The following is a 25,839-nucleotide window of genomic DNA, read 5'->3' as shown; positions in this document are numbered from 1 at the left end:
GTCGCCAATGGGATCTTATTCAGTTGCCACATTCTGTTCCAGAATGATCATATGCATAGTCCGTAAGAAGGTCCTGATTTGTGTATTCTAACCAACATAGGCTCTCATCATTCTGCAGAGATGAGGACCAAGTTTTGATTGGGAATCTGATCAGAATGGCATTTCAACTCATAACGCTGATGTGGTAAAAGGGAGCCGGGTGTACTAAGGGGGAGGCTGAGGAAATCAAGAATCATGATGAGGAATCGACTGTCACAGCTCCTAATAATTAAATACCAAAGACTCAAGGCAGATCCAGTGTAACAGGCATCCACTAGAATTCTTACATACTCTTTCCTTCCTGTTCTGCAGTTGTCTATATAAATTGAACTGAACCCACAAATGGTTTTCTCAATTGCTCATCCAATTATTAGTGTTATTAAAAGACTTCAAACTCTTGGTAAATTCTTTAGGAACATGATATTTCTAATTTCAGGCAGCCTTTTGTCAGATTTTCTTTGGTTTACAATTAGCCACATTTTGTGAAATAATCCTTGATCTCTTCTATCAAAGGAGGACAAAAGTGGAGCAGTGGGTCAGATGCAGATTTGTGTAGCAGGAAACTCCTTTATAATCCTGAGAAAGGAAGAATCAATACTGTGTATATAATGGTTTACTGAAGCCACATCATACATGGGGGCATGAAGAAGCTCTCAATTTTCACTTTCAATCACTGCTGTTGGGTAAGTTCTTTCCCTTCCTCTGGACCAGATCTCAGGCAGGCCTTTGACTTTCCTGGTCCCTGTCCAGTAAAACCAACAATTCTCCACTGAAGTAAAGTCACAAACACTCTCAGTTCAGTCATCTAAAAATCCAGCTCAGGCTTTCTGTAGACAGGAAGGCCAGGGTCAGAAAGAGGGTGCAGTTGGCATATTTTTCTATATTCTTTTCATTCTCCATCATCTGACAAACCTTGCTCAGATCAGATCCTTCCAGAGTTGGAGCAGGAGAGGGAAATACACTCAAGGGGAAAATGTTCCCACTTAACAGGGAAATAATTTCATCTCTTGAGATTTGTCATACACTTAAAAATGAGCTTTCTGGGAGTTCCCTGGTGGCTCAGTGGGTTAAGGATCTGGTGTCACTGCTGTGGTGCTAGTCACTGCTATGGCATGGGTTTGACCCCTGACCTGGGAATTTCCGCTTGCTTTGGGTTCAGCCAAAAACAAACAAACAAACAAACAAATAAAATGAACTTTCTGAAGGCACTTGACTGGATTGTTGGAGATATTTCAGGCCTCTCCTTCTGGGATAAATTTTCCACCTGTCATCTCTTTGAGGCAGGAAAGTGTATTCCTGTCATGGTTGATATCTTATTTCCTCCTGGTCTCTGTAAATCCATCAATGCCTCTAGCCTTTTTTATTTTTACTTACCCCCCTGAAGGCTACCCTCTTGGACATACTTAAGAAGACCTATGTAGAGTCTTGAATATAACCCATATCTGATCTGCAAGTGGGGTGTCGCTCACCCCTCTTTTCCCCTGACAAACTCTAGTGGTGCAGGCTGATTCCAACACAGTACCCATTTCCCATCTGCCCTGCCATCAGTCTCAGATGAGATGGGAATACGAATCTATTTTGTATGTACAAACTACAAGGAGAATCCCTTTCTAAGTGGTCAGATGGGAAGGTTTCCCCTAGTCATGATGGGAGGTGCCTGCCCAAACACCCATGAGAGGATGAAACTCACAGCACACATTTTAGAGTTCCCTCTAAAAGCCTCCACTTCCCTGACTTAAAAATCCCTTATTGTTTATATCCTTGTTGTAGGGGAGAAGCTAGCTCCTCTCCCTAAAAATATTCCTCCTGGTCATCTTTGACTTCATTTTAGGAGGCCAGATCCACTGAATTAGGGCACTGGTTTGAGAACCTCTGTTTTAAAGCATCTGTCAAAATTCCACTCTAGTATCCTCTTGCGTGTGTACACGGCTGAACTTGTCAATCCACTTAATCTGTTTCTCATAATAATTCATATGTTTAAAGATGCCAGGAATAACTATAAAATCGATAAATCACAATTACATTTCACTACAACTACAGCCTGCTGATTATCTTATACTCATCTGACCTATGTCATCACAGGTTGAAGATTTGGTTACTGAGGGCAGCTGGAGTGATATGTTATTAACCTCTCTTCCATCTTCCTACCTCCAGCTTGCCTACCAAACTATAAAATAAATTGTTGCTTTGCAAAATATTGCATTAATTTTTGAACTTTGGTTAGTCTTCTTTGCATTCTTTTGTTATTAAGAGACATCATCCCTGTACTTTATTTGTTACCTTTAGTGGTCCTTTTGTTGATATAAGCCAGGAGTCTTCTACTACCATACCATTAATATTTTGGATGAGATGATCCTTTCTTATAGGCAGCTGTCCTAGATGCCAGCAGCATCCTCTAAGTTGTGAAAACCAAAATTTTCTCCAGACATTTGCCCTGGGAGTCAAAATCAACCCTAGCTGAAAAACAGTGGTTTAAATAGATACCCATTAAGTCCCCAAATACATTAACATGTCTGATAGTTTTCACTTATTTTGAAAACCAGAATTGAACATTTCGTTTTGGTCAGGGTTTCTAATTGCCATAGAGATAATTTTGAAATATTATAACATATTATTTTGCAACCTGCTATAAAAAAATGCATTTTTTGAGTTTTCTTGTAGTGCTGCAGGTTAAGGATCCACTGTGTTCAGCAGCAGATTAAGGATGAGGTGTGTTTTCACCGCAGCGGCTCTGGTCACTGCTGTGGTGCGGGTTTGATCCCTTGCCTGGGAACTTCCACATGTCACAGGTGGGGCAAAAAAGAAAAAAAAAATCCTCTTTCAATTGCTGAGCAAATAATCTTGGGTTCATCTGATTCATATCATCAATTAAGCGCTTAGACTCATTCTGAGAATTCACTGTCTGAGAGTCCTCATTTATAAACACATCAAGCTCCAGGAAACACAATTACTATACATTTTGTCAAGGAAGGGAGTGGTAGCAGTGTTGTAGACTGTTGATTTAAATTGTCTTCTTTTTTTCTTCTTTCATTAAGTGGTAATTCAACTCTTCATCTTTCGTGATTTTCTTTACTCACTCCAAGCAATTATTGCTGGCGATTATGATGTTAATGAGTTATGCAGAGCAGACGGAAAAAAATGAAATATATTTTTAGGAAGTTAAGTTCATGGAAAGCCACAACTTGAATGTATGCAAAAAGCAGGCATCTTTCTTATTGTGCCCTGATTGATTTTATAAGTCAGGTGTTCATATGAATAGATAACCTCTACTTAGTGCAAGGAGTATTTTGACAGGAAATTTACTCTGATGAGCCACAAAGGAAATATTTTGTGAGATTGCCTGTTCCGCATTGTGCCTGATATATTTTTTTTTTTGTATTGCATGAGTTAATTTTGAGGCCTCCAAATCTGAGCAGAAGATGCTGATCGATGTAAAAACCAGAATTCTTTTCTTAGCTCCTTTGTAGTTGAATTCTAATGGTCTTGACATATTGTGGTATTGTTCACGGGGGTGACATAAAATACAATCAAAAGCACACACAGATGACTATGGAAAAGCAAACCCAGATGACAACACATATCAATAGAATATTTTCTTTTACCCTTTTCTTCTCCTTCCTGAATGACACAGCGACTGAAATCACCCTCATTTTGGAATGCCTTTGATTCAATCAACTGCATGCTCCCTCCTCAGATGAGGTTGAAATATTAGCACTTCCCTGTCAAAACCACCTTTGTTTCTAAATTAATACCCAATATTCACATTCTAATAAGATTGATCTTAATATGCCAAGACTCTCATCTTTCTCTTCCTTCACACTACTTCCTACACACTACCTTTTTTCTGTATAAACTTTCAAACCAATGTACTGTTGAAAATATTATACATCATTGATCCTGAAAATTTTGATGAGAAGATTAGAGGTATAGGGAGCTAATATAGATTGTCACTTTTTAAAAAGGTAAGAAAATTTAGAAAGTAATATATATTATTAGGAATAATCACTTAAAACAAGAAAGGACAAAAATGTCAAAGTAAGGCATTATCTTTAAGTAGCTAATGCATTGGACAAATGTAAACATAAAGTTATACATGGATTAGAGATATCAATGTTGTCCAACAGAAGGTTCTAACATGATGCATATGTGCTGTATATGCCCTGTTCGATGTGGAGCCACCAGCCACATGTGAATTTTAAAGATTCAAAATGTTCTAACTGCAAATAAAGGACTGAATTTTTTTAATTTTATTTTTATTTATTTTTTAAAATTTTTATTTATTTATTTATTTTAGGGCTGCACCCGTGGCATATGGAGGTTCCCAGGCTAGGGGTCCAATCGGAGCTGTAGCCACCAGCCTAAGCCAGAGCCACAGCAACTCAGGATCTGAGCCGCATCTGTGACCTATACCACAGCTCATGGCAACGGTGTGTCCTTGACCCACTGAGGAAGGTCAGGGATTGAACCAGCATCCTCATGGATACTAGTCGGGTTCCTTAACCGCTGAGCCATGACGGGAACTCCCGTGTTTTTTTGTTTTGTTTTGTTTTCTGAATTTTTAATTATACTTAATTTTAATTAATATTGTAAATTTAGATAGGTGCATGTGACCAGTGGCTCCTGTACTGGATAGAGAAAATGAAATTGATCTTTCTATTTGTATATGTCTTCTCACTTTTCTCATTTTATGGATAACCTGACATTTAGCTATCACTCTATTTTAAACTGCCTTATTGGTATGATAATGTAGAATATATTCCTTTAAAGTATATGATTCAGGAGTTCCTGCTATGGTGCATTGGGTTAAGAATCTGACTGCAGTGGCTTGGGTCACTGCGAAGTGTGGGTGGGATCCCTGGCCCAGTGCAGTGGATTAAAGGATCTGGTGTTTCCGTAGCTGTGGCACAGGTCGCAGCTGTGGCTTGAATTTAATCCCTGATTCAGGAACTTCCATATGCCGTGAGTGCAGTGATAAAGAAAGAAAGAAAGAAAAAGCAAGCAAGCAAGCAAGCAAGCAAGCAAGCATACAATTCAATGACTTTAAGAATACTCACAATTGAACATTCACCACCACAACTGAATGTTTTCATTACCCCCCCAAAATCCCTCACACTCCTTAGGCATTGTAACCAGGAATCTACTTTCTATCACCATAGATTTTCCTATTTCAGATTTCATATAAATGGAGTCACACAAGCTGTGGTCCTTTGTGACTGACTTCTTTCACTTGACACAATGTTTTCAAGATTTATCCATTCTGTAGCTTATATCAGTAATTCATTTATTTTTATTGCCAAGTAACACTCTATTGTATGGATAAACCACATTTTTTGTTGATCCATTTACATACATTGGACTTTGGCTGGTCTCCACATTTTGCCTGTTGTAAATAATGCATATACAATTTTTTTGTGTGTGTGAACTCACATAACTTTGGTAGATGTGTAGAATTGCTGGAATATGCAGTAATTATATGTTTTAACCACTGGAGGTACTGACGGATTTTTTGTGCTATAAACACGCATATACAATTTTTTTGTGTGAACTCACATAACTTTGGTGGATGTGTGGAATTGCTGGAATATGCAGTAATTATATGCTGTAACCACTGGAGGTACTGACAGATCAATTTCCAAAGTGGCTGCACTATTTTACATTCCTTATATTACAATGTATAAGGTTTCTTGTTTCTCCACATCCTCATTGATACTTCTTATTATCTTTTTTTTTTGCATGCAGAAATTCCAGGGCCAGGGATCAGAGCCAAAGCACATCAGTGACAATGCTGAATCCTTAACTGCTAGGTCACTTGGGAACTCCCCATTATCTGTCTTTTTTGTTGTAGCCATTGTGGTGCACCCACTACAATGATATCTTGATGTGATATCTTATTGCCAGTTATAAAACTTTCCTCCCATTATATATATATATATATATATATATATATTTTAACTTTCTGGATGGTGTATTTGATGGCATGTAGAACATAGGGTACAGAGGGGTGAAACTGATGGGTAGCTGAGTGCATTGTTTGTCTAATACAACCATAAAAGATTAAAGTGAGTGAACAAGAAGACTGATCAGAAATATATAAGTGGAAAAGCACAAGACTTCACCTGGCTTCCAGATACGAGACAGTTCTCAGACAAAGGCATGAGACATTTCTCCTTTGTAATGGGAGGACATTCCAAGTCCTTTTGAAAAAGAACCTTGAAATGATACAGCAAGGATAAATAGCAGTTTCCCCAATTCTTCTCCAAAGGACCTTATTGTTATTTGTCACGGCACTTCTGGAAATAAGAACACTGAGCTCTTTCAATGATTGTTAGATACACAATCTGGGATGATACTGAAACCAGAGCTCAAAGGCAGCATACTCCCTTTGATAGAGGAGGAGCCTGCAAAGAACAGGTGATAGAGTTCCAGTATATTCATTAAGATCTTGCATTAACAGCAACAGAGACAGTAGCTTTTTCCACTAAACCTACTATGTAAATCTCTCTTCTCTCTCGTTGCAACTAGATACCACTTTGAAGAAGCCTTAACTTAAAGAGTGAACCTGGACCGTGGCAAAAATATGGACTTGAATGGGGCAAGAAATTAAGTTTGCAGATATTGTTGGTTCCCTGTCACCCACAGTTGCTACTCCCAGCTTCTACCATTGATGAACACAAGCACTCAAAAGCTTTCAATTATAAGCCCCTACAGCTCTGCAACTCTTCATCTGGAGATGCTCCACCCACAATCTAGAGGTGGCAGGAGGTAACCACCTCTCCCCAGCAACCATTTAACAATAATTAACAGGAATTTGTAGATAAATAATCTAGCCACCTTGATGAGGTTTGTATCTGGGAACACTGAGATGACTCTGAAGCATGTTACACCAATTCTCAGAGCCTCAGTTGACCCCGGTTGGTTACTTGTGGGATAACACACTCTTTCTTTGCTTTCTTCCCTTGCCTGTCTCACTTCCTCACTTCTCTACAGGTGTTTTCCCAAATAAACCACTTGTACCACATCCTTGTCCCAAGGTCTAATCTGCTTTGAGAAACCCAAACTAAGACTCGTCTACCCCCAATTCAGGATCTCTAATTTTTTTTCTGTTTACTCTTTTGAAGCAAAATAGAAACATTAAGGGAAAGAGGGCTTGGAAAAAACCAAGAAAGAATAACTGAAATATTGAAGGAGTAAGTAGGGAAAATGAAGAGTGTTTGCCAGTGGGTATTGTGGGTCCACTTGCTCAGAAAGGAGGAATCAGAAAGAAGAACTAGCCCCATACCATTTTGGTCCATCAAGCCCTTACCCAACCTCTGAAGCCACCTGCTAAGAACACATATGGTCACCTGAAATTGTTACTGTATTGTAAGATTTGTGTGATGGTTAATCTTATGTGTTAATTTTACTGGGTCAGAAAGTGCCCAGATATTTGGTTATATGTTGTTTCTGGGTATGTCTGTGAGGGCGTTGCTGGATGAGATTAGTATTTAATCAGTAAGACAGAATAGAGCAGACTGCCCTCCCTAAAGTAGGCATTGTTTAACATTAAGAGACCGATTAGAAACAAAAAAGCAGAGGAAGGGAGAGTCTACTCTGTCTGATGGCTTGACCTGGAATATTGGTCTCCTGCCCTTGGACTAGGACTTACATCATCAGCTCCTCTGGTTCTCAGGCCTCTAGACTCGGCTAGAACCACACCATCAGCTCTCCTGTGTCTCCATGTTACAAATGGCAGACTGTGGAACTTCCCAGCATCCACAATCATGTGAGTCCATTCCTTATATCTCTATTGGTTCTGTTTCTCTAGAGAACACTGACTGACACTGTATGTTAATTGAAGAAAGAGCCAGCTATAAACAACAAAATATGACTATTGTCACTTAAGCATATCAGGTTATGTTGATCAAATAATTAAAAAATGCAAAGGTTGTGAGTCCAGATCTCTTCCAACTGACTAAGAGTCATGTAAGAACTCAGGCATTTTCCTTTTTTGTGTGCTCTAGCATTCTTTTGTAGTCAAGCTTGCTACCTCCTGGTTGCAATATAGCTGCAACATTTTCATCTCATTTTCACAACAGGAAGAAAGAAGGTCAAACAGAAGGGAATTGTACCTATATGAAGAAATTTAAACATTCCCAGTAAGCCTCATCCATTCTTGTGTCCCATGGCCATCCTTACCTGCAGCAGACTATTTTTAGCTGGGTACATTGCCATCTGAATAAAGAAGAAGGGATTGAGGAATCAGTATTAGGTCGACAATTATCATCATCTTCTACATGAGGTGAGCACAAGTAAAACTCAAATTATTTCACGGCAGGGTTGGTATGTCCCTCTGAGGTCATTTTATAAAATCAATTTCTGAAGAATGGACTCTAGAGATAGGGCTGTTCTATTCTAGCGGTCTCAAGCAATTAGAGACCCACCTATGTGTGGTGTGTGGTGGGGGTTTGGGGAAGATACCATCTAACATCTAAAAATAAGATAGACTAAACATCCAGAGGAGCATTATAAAGAAGAGAAGGAGCCAGCAACAGAGACGAGTTGGGGAGCTTACTCAACAATTTGAATGATGGAACAGGAAGTCCTTTTCACCCAACTGCATAGCTGACTAAACCTAATCAGAGCAAAAGAGAAGAGCTTTCAGGTGAGCCTCCTAAACATCATTTTCCTTCTGTGGTTTAAGTATAAGGTTGAATGACTTTATAAACTGAAAAATGTTCCCAATTTAAGAACTTGACTGCAGGAATATTGTCTTGGCTATTGCATCTCTTTGTGCATACATTGTGTGTGTGTGTGTGTGTGTGTGTGTGTATGCACATGCACACATATGCACGCACATTTGTGCATGTCAGGGAGACCATATATCCTCACATAAATGACATTTTCCAGGCCAGTCATTCCAGAGTTATCCTTCATGCAAATTTTCAGTTTCTAAGGGATTTCTTGGAGGAGTTCTGAGAACATTCCCCTTATGCTCACCTGTACAATTCACTTGTTTTAAGTAATGAAATCCCCAGGAAGATATAACATCATTATGCTTCTGTTCTTTTCTTACTTCCTGAAATATGTGCAGTGACACTTTTGATCTCTCTAGAGACACCAAAAAAAAAAAAGTCTGCAGATGGAAAGGTGATTCTTCCAAGAACTATAATTTGTATTTTACTGTGTATGCATCTCTTACTCCATGTACAGCACACACATGACAACATGGAAAATAGAAACACAACTTTGTTCATTTAGAATTAAAAGTCTCCTGGAAATTCAGTGGAATGGCAATAAGAAATGCATGCTCATGCATTATTAATCTCTGCTCTAAAAAATGAAATTTACAGTAACATGATGTTTATTGCTTGTGCTCCTGAGATGCAGAGACATGCTCCTTTTTTTGCCAGACACTTTAAAGCAGAGCTGTTCCACTTCATGCTGATGGCACTGCAGCATCAAACAAGCAGCAATGACATTGCTTAGGGTCTTCCAAATGAATTTTGAGATTTCATTATCAAAAAAATTGTCTGCCCATTTGTACTGCCTGTCTTAGTCCAAACCAACAGCATGAACTGGAGTGACTCCAAATCTGTTTTGTGGGGATTTCTCACAGATTACAATGGGAGTCATAGAAGTATATTACTGAGTTCCATTACATTACCTCACTGCCTTTCCAAAAAAAAAAAAAAAAGGCCAGGAAGATTTGTTATTGTTGGTTTGTTTTGTTGGTTTTTAAAGAGATCTAGCAGATTTGTGTTTAAAATTTCCTCTGGAAAGGATGATCATCATTGCACTAAGTTTTCTGGACCACTGGGTCTGGGGACAAAAATCCTAGGTTTCCAGGTATCACCTGTGCTCTGATCTCAAGACTGATTCAAATTTCTGCAGGATTGAGTACACTCTGCTTACCCAACTCTCCATGATATACTGAAGGTTGTCATAAGTTTGATGTAGGCTAGTTGGTTTGAGCTAGATATTTCAGCCTAAACTTGTTATAAACTAACCTTCTAATCAAACATAAAGTAGGGCTTTCTATTTGATCAGATGAAATTGTCATTTTTCTAAGACAAAAGCAGTTGAATACAGACAGTTTCATTTGGTTCAATCTAATACATTGCATCAAATACAAAAATACCTCTGAATGAAATAGAACTGCCTCCCTTCCTTAAGAATTTACTCTGGTGACCTGTCCCCTTGGATGGTCCCAGAGAGGCCACCCTGAGTCATGTCTTAGTTTGAGCTGCAGGTGACACAGTTTTGCACAGAGAGTTGGACAATGATGGCTCTAAATGGTTCTTCCATTTCCATAGTTTGAAGTGACTTGTTAATCATTTCCCCCATGTTTTTTCATGTGATTGTTACAGATTTCTGTGATGCTTTAAAAATGTTTTCAAATGCTGTGGGGAAAGATGAGCATAGTTCACCTTACAGAAAGGGAAACTGAGGCCGAATGTGAGTAGGATGCCTTTTCTAGAGTTATAGTGAAAATGTCAGCCTCCTACAGGTAAAATCAAGTTGTTTTTTTATCCACACCTGCTGCCTCCTCCCTCCAGTGGGATGACAGATTCTGCAACTGCTCAACCACAACACTTGTCTCCATATTTAGAGTTATTTAAATTCACCTTTTATCTCTAACTTGGGAATAACAACGTATCTACTTCATAAATTGTTGTGAGGATGAAGATGGTCAGGTCATGTGAGAGATTGAAAACAGTTCTTGCATTGGAAAAGTGCTATGCCTGTTAACTTTTAGCATTAGACTTGTTATTCAAAGTCTTCTGCTCTGGGAAGCTGAAACTTGATGAAAAATCTGCACTTGAATTTTATGGCGCTTTCATATTTAGGAGGTAAACAATGTGAAAAACACGATCCAAGATGGATGATGAGAGGGTATATTGCATTCTGCTCTAAGAGGGGGTCTTATGTTGCACTCTTCAGGGAGTTCATCCATATTCCTCTTTGTTTATAGTCTTATGTTGGGCTGAGGAAATAATTTTAGGGAGTCATAAAAAAGCCAAGGTGTTTGTCATGGCACCTGGAAGCAAGCATACTGTGGGCAGGTGCTGAGAAACTGTTCTCCATCTCTGGTGCCAAAACACCTCAGCCTTTTCCCTGCCATGGCCCTGGGCTTGGACACACCGAGGCAGCCCCTGCCAACCCAGCAGGCTGTTTGATGGCTCGGTGTTCTAGAAACCGAGATTATGTGATGAATGCTCTGGCTTTATCTCACAACTGGCACTTTCTCCAAGGCCTGTGGAATGGGAGCTGTTGATCTCTGGGCTGAGTGTATGATGGCCAGGTACGAAATACTCAAAACGGCTCTGTGGGAGAAGACTGGCAGCTTCTGGGTTATTACCAACAGATGCCTTCTTCCAAAGACCAAAAATAGTACTTAAGGAAGACTCTATCATCAGTCTGCTAGCAGATAAGTCGCTGTCCTGTAGAACAAATCATCCATCTTTTACCATCCATGTAACAGTTGCTACTGCTGCTCTGTGTACGTGTTACCAACAACGCTGGATTCTCTGGATTCAACAATTTGCTTCTGGGTTAAAGTGTCTCGGTCTCACTTTTGAAGTTGGCATAGATCAGGTGTGGATCTTTCTGTCGAGGTCCTAGGAAAAGGGGAGTAAAGAAGATGCTGGATGGACCATGAAAGTTCCAACCAGGAGGGGAAGTAGCCATTCACCTTCTTCCAGCTGTTTGAAGAAAGGCTATTTATGGACCTAAAATCCCCAATCCCATTGGTGGGAATAGGGAGCCTAGCTGGGGAAGAGATACATTTTGAAGACAAAGCAAATGAAAGAGTGAATTGCATTTATGCTGCAATGATGAAGTGATGTCCTAGCAGGAGAGATCAGTAAGGGCAGAAGCTGATGGAATTTGAGAGGATGTGATGAGGAGTAAGGGTCAAAGTGTGCGGGTGAGGACTATCAGAATCTATATTCAACAGATGTAATATTTCCTTCAGGAAATGAATCAGGTCAGACAATATATATATATTTTTTTCCCTTTAGGGCCGCACTTGTGGCGTATGTAGGTTCCCAGGATAGGGGTCTAATTGGAGCTGCAGCTGCCAGCCTACGCTACAGCCACAGCAATGCCAGATCCAAGACACGCCTGTGACCCACACCACAGCTCACGGCAATGCTGGATCCTTAACCCACTGAGGAAGGCCAGGGATCAAACCCTAAACCTCACGGTTCCTAGTTGGATTTGTTTCTGCTGTGCTGCAACAGGAACTCCCAGACCACAAAATTTTAACTTAAAAGCTGAACAAGAAAATTTGCTCAGTAAGAAAATAACTTTAAACATTTTTATTTCTTATTTTATTTTATTTTATTATTTTTAGGGCTGCACCCATAGCATATTAAAGTTTCCAGTCTTGGGGAGGATTCAGAGCTGTAGCCACCGTCTTATGCCACAGCCACAGCAACATGGGATCTGAGCTATGTCTGTGACCTACACCACAGCTCATGGCAACGCTGGATCCTTAACTCACTTAGCAAGGCCAAGGGTTGAACATGCATCCTCATGGATGCTAGCTGGGTTTGTTACTGCTGAGCTACGGTGGGAACTCCAACTTGGTACATTTTAAGATTTTTAAATTTATTTTATTGAAAGAATTGATGTACAATGTTGTTAATTTCTGCTGTACAGCAAAGTGATTCCATGATGCATATATATATATTTTTCATATTCTTTTCCACTATGGTTTATCATAGGATATTGAATATAATTTCCTGTGCTATACAGTAGGACCTTGTTTATCTACTCTACATACAATAGTTTGCATATGCTAATCCCAAACTCCCAATCCCTCCCTCCCCCGACCCTCCCAGACCACAAGTCTGTTCTCTATGTCTGTGAGTATATTTCTGTTTCATAGATAAGTTCATTTGTGTCATATTTTAGATACCATGTATAAATGACATTATATGGTGTTATTTCTATCTAACCTACTTCACTAGTATTGTCAGGCCCTAGGTCCATTCATGTTGCTGCAAATGGCATTATTTCATTCTTTCTAATAGCTGAGTAGTATTCTATTGTATATATAACTTGTTCGTTTGTTTGTTTTTGCTTTTTAGGGTCAAACCCACTGTATATGGAGGTTTCCAGGCTAGCGGTCAAATTGGAGCTATAGCAGTTGCCGGCCTATGCCACAGCAATGCAGGATCTGAGCCATATCTGTGACCTACACCACAGATCACGGCAATGCCAGATCCTTAACCCACTGAGCAAGGCCAGGGATTGAACCTGTGTCCTCATGGATGCTAGTCAGATTCATTGACCACTGAGACATGACGGAAACTCCATAGAGTTTGGTATGTTTTTAGTAAGTGACGTTTTCTCCAAATTTCTTTGCATGAACTAAAACTGGAGTTTAAAGAGAAATTGGTGAAAAGTTAGATAACAATACTAAAATCAATGTAAGTGGGAAACAACTTTATCCTCTGAAAAAATTCTCATTAAATTTTTTTAATGGCCACACCTGTGGCATATGGAAATTCCTGGGCCAGGGTTTGAATCTGAGCCTCAGCTGTGACCTGAGCCACAGCTGTAGCAATGCCAGATCCTTTAACTCACTGTGCCAGGCGGGGGATTGAAACCACACCTCCACAGTGATCTGAGCCACTGCATTTGGATTTTCTTTTTATTAAAGTGTAGTTGCTTTATAATGTTGTGCCAATTTCTCCTATACAGCAAAGTGATCCAGGCATACATATATGCATATTGTTTTTCTCATATTATCTTCCACCATGTTTTATCCCAAGAGATTGGATATAGTTTTTTTTTTGTGCTATACAGTAGGATCTCATTGCTTATCTATTCTAAATGTAATAGTTTGCATCTACTAACCCCAAACTCCCAGTGCATCCACTGCGCCACAGTGAGAACTCCCTACTTTCTTTTTTGATGCAAGAAGCAAGAGTTGACCAAAACTGGATTTCTTGTTGATGCCTCATAAAAGGTTACCAGATTCTTCAGTTTGGAAAACTCAGTGCTACACAAAGCTGAATAGATTTCTTAGATGCAGAGATTCTCAAGAGTCTTTGAAAAAAATGAATATTTTATCAATTTCTAAAGAGGCCTACAGAATGCTTTTCCCACACTTATTTATAATAGAATCCCTTTATAAGACCCACCTGTAAGGACTCATGTTTTCCCAACATATTTTGGGAAATGTTACCCAAGAAATTTTAGCAATTCTTCTTTATGAGCCTTAGGATATCTTAATAGACCTCATTAAGTGGTTGGTGTTATTATGTGTGAAGGACTTTACATGTATTAATTTTAATTCTTACAATTATGGAGTTCCTGTCATGGCTTGGTGGTTAACGAATCTGACTAGGAACCATGAGGTTTCAGGTTTGATCCCCGGCCTTCCTCAGTGGGTTGAGGATCTGCATTGCCGTGAGCTGTGGTGTAGGTTGCACACGCAGCTTGAATCTGGTGTTGCTGTGGCTGTGGCATAGGCTGGCAGGTACAGCTACGATTAGACTCCTGGCCTGGGAACCTCCATATGCCACGGGTGCGGCCCTAGAAAAGACAAAAAGACAAAAACAAAAATTCCTACAATTTTCAGGGATGTGAGACATTATTATTGTATATCACCATTAAGAAAAGAGAGGTTAATGGATGCTCCCTAAATCACAAACTATAAATGATGGATCTTGGTTTTAAACACAGATCTGCGTCAATCTACGGCCTTTTTTCCCCTATATGAATAGAATTTCTTTCTGTGTACGTATGACTGATTGTCAGAGTTCCTCACTCTGTGTTTGCTAGAGAAGGTGGTATTCTTCTATCTCTTAGACTTCATTATTATAAGGAATTTCTGTCTGATAAACTCAATGCCGATGTAAAGGTCTATTGAAGAAGGTGACGTGATTAGGGAAACAAAGGAATGAAATCATTTCATATGAAGTGGGATGTAACCAAATTTTGTTGCTGAGTAAGACTTGAAAGTTATTTTCAAGGCTGCATTAATGCATCATCTCCTGGCTTTCCCCGGTTTCATGCTGTTACTTGGGTTCAGATTTGATTTAATAAACAATAGCTTAAGAAAAGCCATTTATGAAATATCCTTGCAATGCTCAGACACAGGTTCAACTAGAAAACATCTCGGAGACTTGATTGAACCAGAAGGGCCATAGCCTATGCTGTACTTATTTTGTCTCGAAATAAAAGCCTCCACTTTTCTTGTCCTTTCACTCTGATTTGTAAAGCCTGGACTGTAAGTTTCAATCTGTTTTCCTATAGGAACAATCCTTGCTAATTTACTTTTGTTTCAACTATGTTAAATGCTTGACGCAGAGCCACTGCCAAATTCCATGTCTCTCTTTAGAACAAGGGTCTTCACAGTGTAAATAGATGATTTCTAAAGAGACGTGTTCAAGGAGTAAGCCTACTTTCCGCACTCTGTCTAGTGTTATCAAGCCAAAAAAACTCCAAACTCTTATTTCAAGGGCACTCTGAAAGAGTTTTCACTTTACTTCATGATTCCAGAAGGCCTGGTTATTATAAACTGTTTAAATTGTCTTTCTTATATGACACAAGTAGTCTCTTAACCCAAACTTCAACTCCTTATCTTAACCCTTTATGTCTACCATAAATGTGGAATCCTGAAACTATTCAATTGTACCTCTTGAGACCATTTTTCTTGTTTCTCAGACAGCTCCCAGCCTGGGAGCACAGGTTGAGAAATTCGTCAGAGATTTGGGGTTATTCAACCAAAGTTCCTTTCTTTGACGATGATTTCACACTTACTGCAAAAGCTCTTTAAATGGAGCAGTCTTCTGTGAGAGGAAGTTGCAGAGGTCGGGAAAAAAAAAGGAGAGGGTGACCTGGGGTTATGAGTGGGGTTGTGGATAAAATACAAAACACTCAGTTAACTTGGAAATTCAGATAAAAAACAAAGGCATTTTTAGTGTAAATATGTCCTAAATATTGCATGGGACAAACTTCCACCAAAGAATTTAGCATTGTATCAGAAATTCAGAGTCTACTGGTGGTTCCGTGTTTTTATCTGCTAAACCTGTCACTCTATGTAGGGAGAGGTTGAGACACAGAGGGCAGAGGATGGTCAGGGGTGAGAGACACCTGAGTCTGTCCTGAAGGCTTTGGAACAGAGGGACCAGGAGGTGAGGATGACATTGTGTGTGGACGTAAAAAGAGAGGAAAGGAAATATGCTCCCTAATTTTGGGAGTTATATTTCATGACCATATTTAAGAAAGAAAATGCAAATAACAACCACGTCTATAAAAAAATGCAATTAACTGAAACACCCGTTTATTTTTTTCACTGCACTGTTATCTAGAACATCAAATTTGAGCTTTTGTAAATTCTGAATCATACTAGCTAATTTAATCCTTTTTCCTTCTTATTATTACAGTATAGTTGATTAACAATGTTTCTTCAAGTTCTGTTGTACAGCAAAGTGACCTAATCACACATATTTCACCGTGCTGTGCCTTTGGGCCCCATTGCCCATCCATTCCAAATATTTCTTATAAATGTTTTCTCTTTCTCTGTGACATCATGACAGTGGAACAGTGTTTTGGAGAGTTTAATTTAAAAAAATATGCTTTTCTTTGGAAAGCTGTGTATATTCTGAGATAAGCTTGTATTCTGAGGTGACAATGTTTGCTCTGTCTATTCCTTTCATTGGTACTCTAAGCACAGGCTGATTCTTCTGCAAATAGACCTGGGTGCTGTTTCAGTCTGGCAGAAACCTTCAGTTCTCTAGAACAAGCCTTCCTGACTAGGAAAAGCCTGAAAAGATAACGCTAAGATCACTTTTGAGGTCAACTGATGGGAGGGGGAGCAGTAATGGATATTCAAGCAATAAGCATGAAGGAGGGAAATATTTCCTAGACAAGAGAAAAAGGAAAGTGAGATAGAGGCAGAGGATGGAGGGGGGACAGGCCTATTTCCTGTTGGTGCTTGTCTATCTGTAAATGGATGAGGGGGTGTGTTCTTCAAGGGTTGGCTGGGAAGGTGGAGCCCTGGGGTGGACACAAGAGCTCCCTGAACCTTTCGCAAACAGGGCAAAAAGATAGAGCAAAGGAATCCCAAAGCAGAGCAAAGAGAGACCCAAAGGGACCCCAGAGCCTGGCCCACGATGCCTCTGTGGTAAGCGTGATGGAAAGGTGACCGATAGCTCAGGGCCTTCCTCATTTCTAGAAGTTACCAAGACCCCAGAAACTTTTTGGGACATTGGGCAGGGTGGTGGAGGGGTGTGTCACATCATAATTTGGATGAAATTTCCCAGCAGCCCAGCAGGCTGATTCAGAACTCAGTTGATTTGAGGAAAATAAAGGAAAATTTTCTGCACACCTGTGGCCCAAGATTCATACCCCCTCCACACATTTGACTCATCTGAATTCCATGTTTATCCGTTACTAGGAGGAAACCTTTTAATTTTTTTCTCATAATTATGCCTCAGGTATCATGATGTGGAATGCCAATTTCGTAAATTTTTTCCTAAGATATTGCGGGTTCTTGAGAAAGTCCCAAATTGCTTGATTTCGATTCAGCTAAGGCAGACTTTAATTGTGTTGCCTCTAAGATTTGGAAATAATTGAATCTCAGTTTCTGTCTTTTGATCCAAGTCCTAGAGAGTAGTTCTCCATATAATAATATTTTCCTAGCCTCACTCCAGTAGTCAAACAAGAATATAATCCAAAAAGCCCCCTGTATTCACAGAGACAATGCTCTTATGATGAAACCACAGAAAGAAGTTGTAATTAATGCAAGAAATAATGCGAACAATCTATTAACATAATCTGAATGAAATCCTTGCACTGTTAAATGCAGACACTAAGTGCTCATATAATACTTTATTAATTAACAAAGTATTTATCCACAGGGAAATGAGGATAAGAGACCATACACTTTGTCAGACTACAGGAAAATGTATTAGTACTTCATAAGAAATGCATACAATTCAAACAATAGCGTGATTATCTTTTTAAAGCAATTACATTTAATCGCAGAAGAAAGAATAAATACATTAATTCTTCTATGTTCCCCGATAAGCCACCAAGATACATAAGCGATCATTTTTTTTTTTTTTTCCTTCGGCTCTGGAGGCTGGTGGCAATCCAGTCTGCTGCTCAGACAACTTATACAGTGAAATACCACTTAGCACATGAAAACACATTATGAGATTAACTGACTTTGTGCTGAACAGAATTCTCTGGGAAGCTGTGGTTTATGTTTGACTTTGCACATTCCTTTGAGCTTTTGAGACTTGGGTGATGAGAAGGTGCAGGGCCCGTATATAACAGTATTGGGTGTTCTTTTTTCTCTCCTGTTATGCTGGGATCATGGAGAATGCTGTTTACCTATAAAACTCCAAAGTGCAATGTAAGCAAAGGAAGTACCTCCGTGATTTCTTTCTTTTGGACCCATTCAGGCTCTTCTTGTCTTTCCAGAACTGGAAGCCCCCATCTACATTAGCTGCTTGCTACCATGATGCAAGGTCACACAGCCACCAGCTAACATTAGAGAACTTTGGCCACCTTGGCCTCACCTCCTAAGCAGAGACCAAATATTTATAGCTCAAGTTTTCCAGCCCATTCCACTCCCCTCTCCACCAACCTCAAAAAGCTGCTCCATCTTTTCTTAGAGTTTCTCCATGGCTGTTGGCTCTTCAGAAATAGCTCTTTCCAGTTTTCCCTGGGACCCAAGACCCAGGGTACTGTGTTCCTTCAGTTGTCACCCTTGCACTAGGGTGGCAGCAAATAGGAATAAAATATTGTTTGAGTCAGCCTTTTGTGATGTTTTTCCTAAAACATATCTGTCATATGCACTACGGGGAAAAATGCTGTAAATGTTATGTGCTCAAAGAAGTTTGGCAAAAAACAGCCTATAGCATCTCCTTCTAGGAGATGAACAATGCCTGTTGTCAATTAAAATCTGTGCAAGGTTTCATCAGAAAGAGGCTCAGATCTGGTGTTGTCATGGCTGTGGTGTGGGCCAGCAGCTGCAGCTCTGATTTGACCTCTGGTCCAGGAAGTTCCATATCCTGTAGCTGTGGCTGTAAAAAGAAAAAAAAAAAGGAAAAAAGATGTTTATTAATTTTTGGTTAACTAATGTTTACCTTCTTTGACCATTGACTTTTCAGCATTTTAAAAAAAGGTATTAGTTATTAAAACTCCATGGGTAGGTTGAAGGGGGAGATACAATGATACAAAACAACAACAACAAAAAACATCACACACTCCAGGGAACTAGTTTTCTATAGAACATAATTTAAGAAGCCAAGTTTAAACTGTTTTAAATGTGACCCTGAAACAAAATTATCTTTAGACATCATAGCTTTCAAAGGAGAACTTGCTTATTTTTGTAATGGAATTTTTAGAATAAGTTTGGGATTATTTTAGTGCAAATATATATGTACCTAGTCTGTTTCACGTAGTTTTTGTAGGAGTTCCATCAACTTTTTTAATATGACGAACATAAGACTAACACTTTTCTGGAGAAAAGGCAAAGAGACAGTTGGTGCTTCTCATATTTCTTGTTGCTTCCTTGGCCTTCCTTCCTGACCACCTCTGGCAAAAAGCATCAACATTAGATAAAAGGGGCTAAAGGGAAAACTGAAAAAATTGTTTTTACAATTATTTAGTCTTCAGCTAATTTGTCTTGGAGTCTGTAACAGAATACCAGAGACTGAGTGCCTTACAAACAGCAAACAGTTCTTCCTCACAGTTCTGGACTCTGGAAGTGCAAGGTCAAGGTGTGAGCATACTCAGTGTTTGGTGAGGGCGCCCTTCCCATTTCATAGATGACCATCGCCTTGCTCCTAACCGCTCATGTCCTTACATGGCAGAAGAGGAGACAGAGCTGTCTGGAGTCCTTTTATAAGGGCACTAATCTCATTCATGAAGGCTCTGCCCTCATGATCTAGTCACCTCCCAGAGGGCCCACTACCTAACACCATTACACTGGGGGTTAGGATTTCAGCATATGTGTTTGTGGGAAATGCAGACAATCAATCTATAGCACAACAATCTATAAATGACACCATTCTAATTCTTTTCAGCTACTACACCCTCTTACTAAGTGCTAATTGCAAGATCATTCTTATTCTCAGGACCAAGCAACCAGATTGCAGTGAGGGGCCAGGTTTTGTGTTCGCCTTCTGTGTATCTTTCCACTCTCACCCTTTTTTCTTTCTCTCCATTTCCTTTGGTGGTTCTTCTTGTATTTCTTCCTTTGCTCTCCTTTAATTACTATGTTTCTTTGGTTTTTAAATTATTATTAATTGTAAACTATATCACAGATTTAATATAGGCTTAGAGGAAGAGAAGAAGTTACAGTGATTTGATACATCAATTCTAGGATGCATACTGATTATATAACTTTATTTTTATAATAGACTATTATAAATGTGTGTTATGCCCCAAACAAATTGTAAGCACTTTCACCTGTTAACTCCTTTAATCTCATAATAACTCCATAATGTAGATACACTTTCTGTTGCTATTCTTCTTTTAAAGTTTTTCTCCCTTATTTTTATTTTTATTTTTTATTTTTTGCCTTTTTGTCTTTTCTAGGGCTGTACCCATAGCATATGGATGTTCCCAGTCTAGGGGTCCAATCAGAGCTGTAGCAGCTGGCCTATGCTAAAGCCAGAGCAATGTGGAATCTGAGTTGTGTCTGCAGCCTACACCACAGCTCATGGCAATGCCGGATCCTTAACCCACTGAGCGAGGCCAGGGATTGAACCCTCAACCTCATGGTTCCTAGTTGGAGTCTTTAACCACTGAGCCATGACGGGAACTCCCTCCCTTATTTTTATTAAATTTATTTTCTATATTATATGACAGTTTTAAAGATGAGCAAACAAGCACAGAGAAATACGAACTGTCCCAACATCAGAAAGCTAGTAAGTGACATGGACTAGATTCAAAGACAGCAATTCTTACCACCACCCTATTCTGCCTCCAAAAAATTCCTAACCCCAGGAAATGAAAGATTTTAGTTGAGAAATCTTTTATCTTTGTCTCCCATGTCATACAGTGCAAGGAAGATCAGAAACACATAGTTATTAAACTGCTACCAATTTTCCAGTCCTTTATCTCATAGATATTTCTAAGTTCCTATTATGTGCCTTCTGATGTGGAAGTCTCTTCTTAGAGTAGAAGAGAAGTTCCACATTTTTACCTGAAGGTAGTTACAGCTGCTGTGGGAAAAATTACGCACATGTAAACCAAAGTACAGGAAAGAAGATGGCCCTTTGGATTATGGCCACAGATTATTTTAGATGCTATTCCGAAATTTCCAGCCGCCTGCCTGAGATCCTGCAGAGGTAAGCAGTGGAGCTGGGACTCAGACTCTGACCACCTGACCTCAGAGTGCGTGCTTCATACACTACCATGTCCTGACCTGCCCTTTAGGGATCTCTTAAAACTGCTGTCATGATCCTGTGGCATGAGTTCCATTTAGCTGTACTAGTGGAGGTAGAGGAATCTTTAGTTTCAGCCATATTTTGAAATAATGGGAAGGAAGGCTGAAGTCAGAGTTCAAGAAGCCAGAGATGGTGTCCAAGAATCACAAAAATATAAGAGGCAACAAGTTGTTTTCCGCCCATGGACCACAAGTCTGCTTCTGTGGTTTCACTGCCATTGTGTAAGCCCACTATTCACCTGAAGCATGCCCAGCTCTTCAATCTGTTTGCCCAGTCTCTTTATGTCTCATTTCAGAAGTGGCAATTTATAATTACATTTAAAATATAATGTTTGATAGGTTAGATATTTTTATATACATATAAAATATAATGTTTGATAGGTTAGATTTATTCTGTTCAAAATGCATGAGAACTTTTACTGAAGAACAAGTGTCTTCCTTACAGAATCTTGGTGGCAACCTGGTTTTTCAATGGCCTGATTCTTAAGATGAATTTCAAAAATGCCTTTGGGGCACTGTACTCAGGTAGAGAACCTCTATTAGTGGTCTTTTAACCTCATAAGCAGTAGTGATATCATCCCTAAGCAGAAATAGCAGGGACATGTTCAAAATCCATTAGCGGGAGTATGAAGCCAGTAACAATGAACCTTATTTACAAGCTGGAGAAAGTTTTATTCTCTAGCACAGAAAAAGCTTCATGGCATATTTTCCTGCATGGACAGAAAGCAGTCCAGGTAAGAGAGTTCAGTGGGGCCTCAAAGAACGTGCTGTATGTGGTTATAAATCATTTTTTTCTTGTTTACTCCAGAAACTGGCTTTACTCAGAAAAGACCATGAGATCCATGTAATCAACATCGTGAGTCCTTAAACTAGACCTGAAGTGATCTGGCATCATGACTGTGCCTTTATATTTGATGAATGTATGGAGGAAAATCAAATCTCTAACCAGATAACACATTATGCAGAGTTGATTTGTGAGAAGAAATGTAAGTCCAGGGCAGACAAGAAGCAGAGAGATTCTAGGCTGGTGCATTTGGAGCATAGAGGATAGTAGGAGGAAGGCAGGCCCATGAAAGATTGAAGTAGCTAAAATCAGAATTATAATGATTCTAACACTTGCTCCCAAGTTCTTTTTGGAATCACAGAAAGTCACTATAAACATATTTATTAGCAGTCACTACTTTAGGTCAGAGATGTTTGGGAGTCATTCAGCCCAGAAGACCTTAAATCCAACGTGACAGGGCTCACTTCCTCAAGGAGGCCTCTGAAGACACATGCAGTTCATTTGCAAGTTCTATGCTCTTGGGGAGCCCCGTGTTTCTTAGCAGCACTGACCACAGTTACAGAAATTGTTTTAAACTGGGACCATAAGGATCTCCGTTTCCTCTGGCCCCTTCTATTCTGTGATGACATAGCTAAATGGAGTAGGAAGGGGGGTCCTCACCAGACACTGAGTCTACTGGCGCCTTGATCTTGGACTTCCCAGCCTCCCGATGTGTCAGAGACATTTTTATTCTTTATAACCCCACCTGTCTGTGGCAGTTTGGTACAGCAGCCTGAACAGACTGAGAGAGTGTGCACATAGAGCAGAAATGTCCTCCAGGCAGATTTAGTAACACTCCTTTCTGTGCTACACTCACTATACACACACACTTTAAAAAATTTTTTTTATGGCTGCACCTGTGGCATAGGGGTTGAATGGGACCTGCAGCCGCTGGCCTAGGCTACAGCTACAGCAATGCCAGATCTAAGCCACATCTGTAACCCACACCACAAGCTTGTGGAAAAGTTGGATCCTTAACCCTCTGAACAAGGCCAGAGACAGAACCTGAATCCTCAAGAATACTAGTCAGGTTCTTAACCCGCTGAGTCACAATGGGAACTCCAGCACACACTTCTAAATATTGCTCATATGACATGAAGCTTTCATTGTTTACAGATAAACATTTAGCTCTATAAGGACAAAGCACTGTTCATCTTTATAATCCCCAGAGACACATAAAATCTGCTCCCATTTTATTGAATGTTTGAATAACACAATGACATTAGTCAGGATTATGAAGACTAACATGAAATATCAGGACTAGCATAACTGATCCCATAATGCTTCCGTTCACAGTGTCTTACAGAATGAGTTTGAGTCTAACCTTCTCTTGAATTTGCAATTACTTCTGTGGGGATGATGAAAATAAGTCAATGGGCTCAGTCCATTTTTTTTTCTTTCTTTTCTTTTTTTTTTGGCACAAATAGATTCTGCTAAGGGTAGGAGATTTCAAGATATGAATCTAGTCAACTCTCAAATATAAGTTGACTTCTGGAGCCAAAGAATGTATCCTAAAGAATGAATAAAGTTTTCAGTTTTGAGCTTGCACACCTTTAGTAAAAGAGCTGCTAGGAGTCTGAGTATAATTTTTCTACTTAGAAGAGAATATGAAGCAAGGCAGGAGAGGTTACATTGCAATGACAGATAAGTCTAGAACTTGTCGTGATAGGAATCAGTACAAGTTCATTTTTTGTTTGAATCTCAGTCTTCTACGGAAGATGAGGCTCTTTTATAAGGGCATTGATCCCATTCATTAGGGCTCCAATCGCACAATCTAATCCAATCCCACACTCTAAAAAGCCCCATTAGGATACCATCACACTGGGCATCCGTTTTCAACATATGCATATTGGGGGACATAAACATTCAATCTATAGTACATAAATAAAGCCCATTTAGTGATAAAGATGATATCAGTGTCCATTAATGTTCCCCTTTATCCTTACTCCAAAGCTATGTTCTGGTCAACATTTTTGTTTGTGCTAGAATTTTGCACAAAATTGCTGACGATTTAATAATTGATTTTATGAAGCCAGCTTCAGAATACTACTGGTATAGACTAAGATTCTCCCCATCAATATATCTCAACATAAGAATACTTTTAAAAAGACTTCATTTTTATTTATTATTACTATTATTGTCATTTTGCCATGCCTGTCATGTGGAAGTTCTTGGGCCAGGGATCAAATTCGCGCCAGAGCAGTGACCCAAAGTCACTGTGGTGAAAATGCTGGATCCTTAACCCACTGAGCCACCAAGAAACACCTTAAAAATGATTTTTTAAACTTAGGATGCTGTGGAGTTCCCATTGTGGCTCAGCGGTAATGAACCCAACTAGTATCCATGAGGATATTGTTCAATCCCTGGCCTTGCCCAGTGGGTTATGGATCCAGCATTGCCATGAGCTGTGGTGTAGGTCACAGAAAATGCAGCTCCGATCCAGTGTTGCCATAACTGTGGTGTAGACCAGCAGCTGCAACTCTGAGTTAAACCCCTTGCCTGGGAACTTCCATATGCTACATGTGTGCCCCTCCCCCGCCAAAAAAAGTAATTTAAGATGCTGTGAAGACTTATTCACTCATTCCTTCAAAAATATTTTTGTGTCCACTCTGTGCTTATACAGGCTGGGATATACTAGAAAACAAAACAGACATTACTTCTGGAGTCACAGAGTTTCTATCCTAGTGGAAATGATGAGTGTCATTAAGAAAAAGTAGGATAAGGTCCTGAGATCTTATGGGACATACTATTTTATATGATTATCAAGGAACTCTTTTATTGATCAGATAAATAAAAGAGCCCCTTCAGCCCAGAAAAGCTGCAACAAGCTTGGCCAGACTGTGAAAAGATCCGCCTACATCCGCAGGCCGTCCTTCTGAGTTGGGCTGCCCTAGGGAAGAGCCTCTTAGGTTCTCAGTGACCCAGATAGCTGCTCCAGCCCCCAGCGGATGCTGCACTCCGAAGGAACAGCTGCCCAACACCGCCAACCCCCTGCAAGAACCCCACAGCCTAAAAACACCAGAGCAAGCTCTGCATGACCAAGTGAAATCTGCTACCATCGTGGTATGGACCTCCCAGTCCTGTCTGCCCTCAGGAAGTCCTCCTTTGCTTCAAAGAAACACTGTTAGCCCCATCAACACTCCAGAAAAGCCACACTGCCTCAAAAAAGATTGACCAACAACGCCAGCCCTCAGGAAATATTCCACGGCAGTGACAAGGCAAACACTGCCCAATAACGGAGAGTACAACTCCCTCAGGAGAAAGAAAACAACAAGCAAGATGAAGAAGCTGAGAAACCACCCCCAGTCAAACCAACAGGAGAACTCACCTAAAACAGTCAACAATGAAACAGATCCCTGCAGTCTGACAGACCTGGAGTTCAAAAGAGAAATAGTGAAAATACTGAAGGAATTAAGAGAAGCTATGAACAGTAATGCAGATACCCTCAGAAAGGAACTAGAAAATATAAGGAGGAGCCAAGAAAAACTAGAACATTCATTTGCAGAGATGCAGACTGAACTAGGGGCAGTAAAAACCAGAATGAATAATGCAGAAGAACGAATCAGTGATATGG

This window comes from Phacochoerus africanus, chromosome 1 (genome assembly GCF_016906955.1).
Source record: "Phacochoerus africanus isolate WHEZ1 chromosome 1, ROS_Pafr_v1, whole genome shotgun sequence".
In the NCBI taxonomy this organism is placed as follows: Eukaryota; Metazoa; Chordata; class Mammalia; order Artiodactyla; family Suidae; genus Phacochoerus; species Phacochoerus africanus.
Note: the sequence above shows the minus strand (reverse complement) of the source record.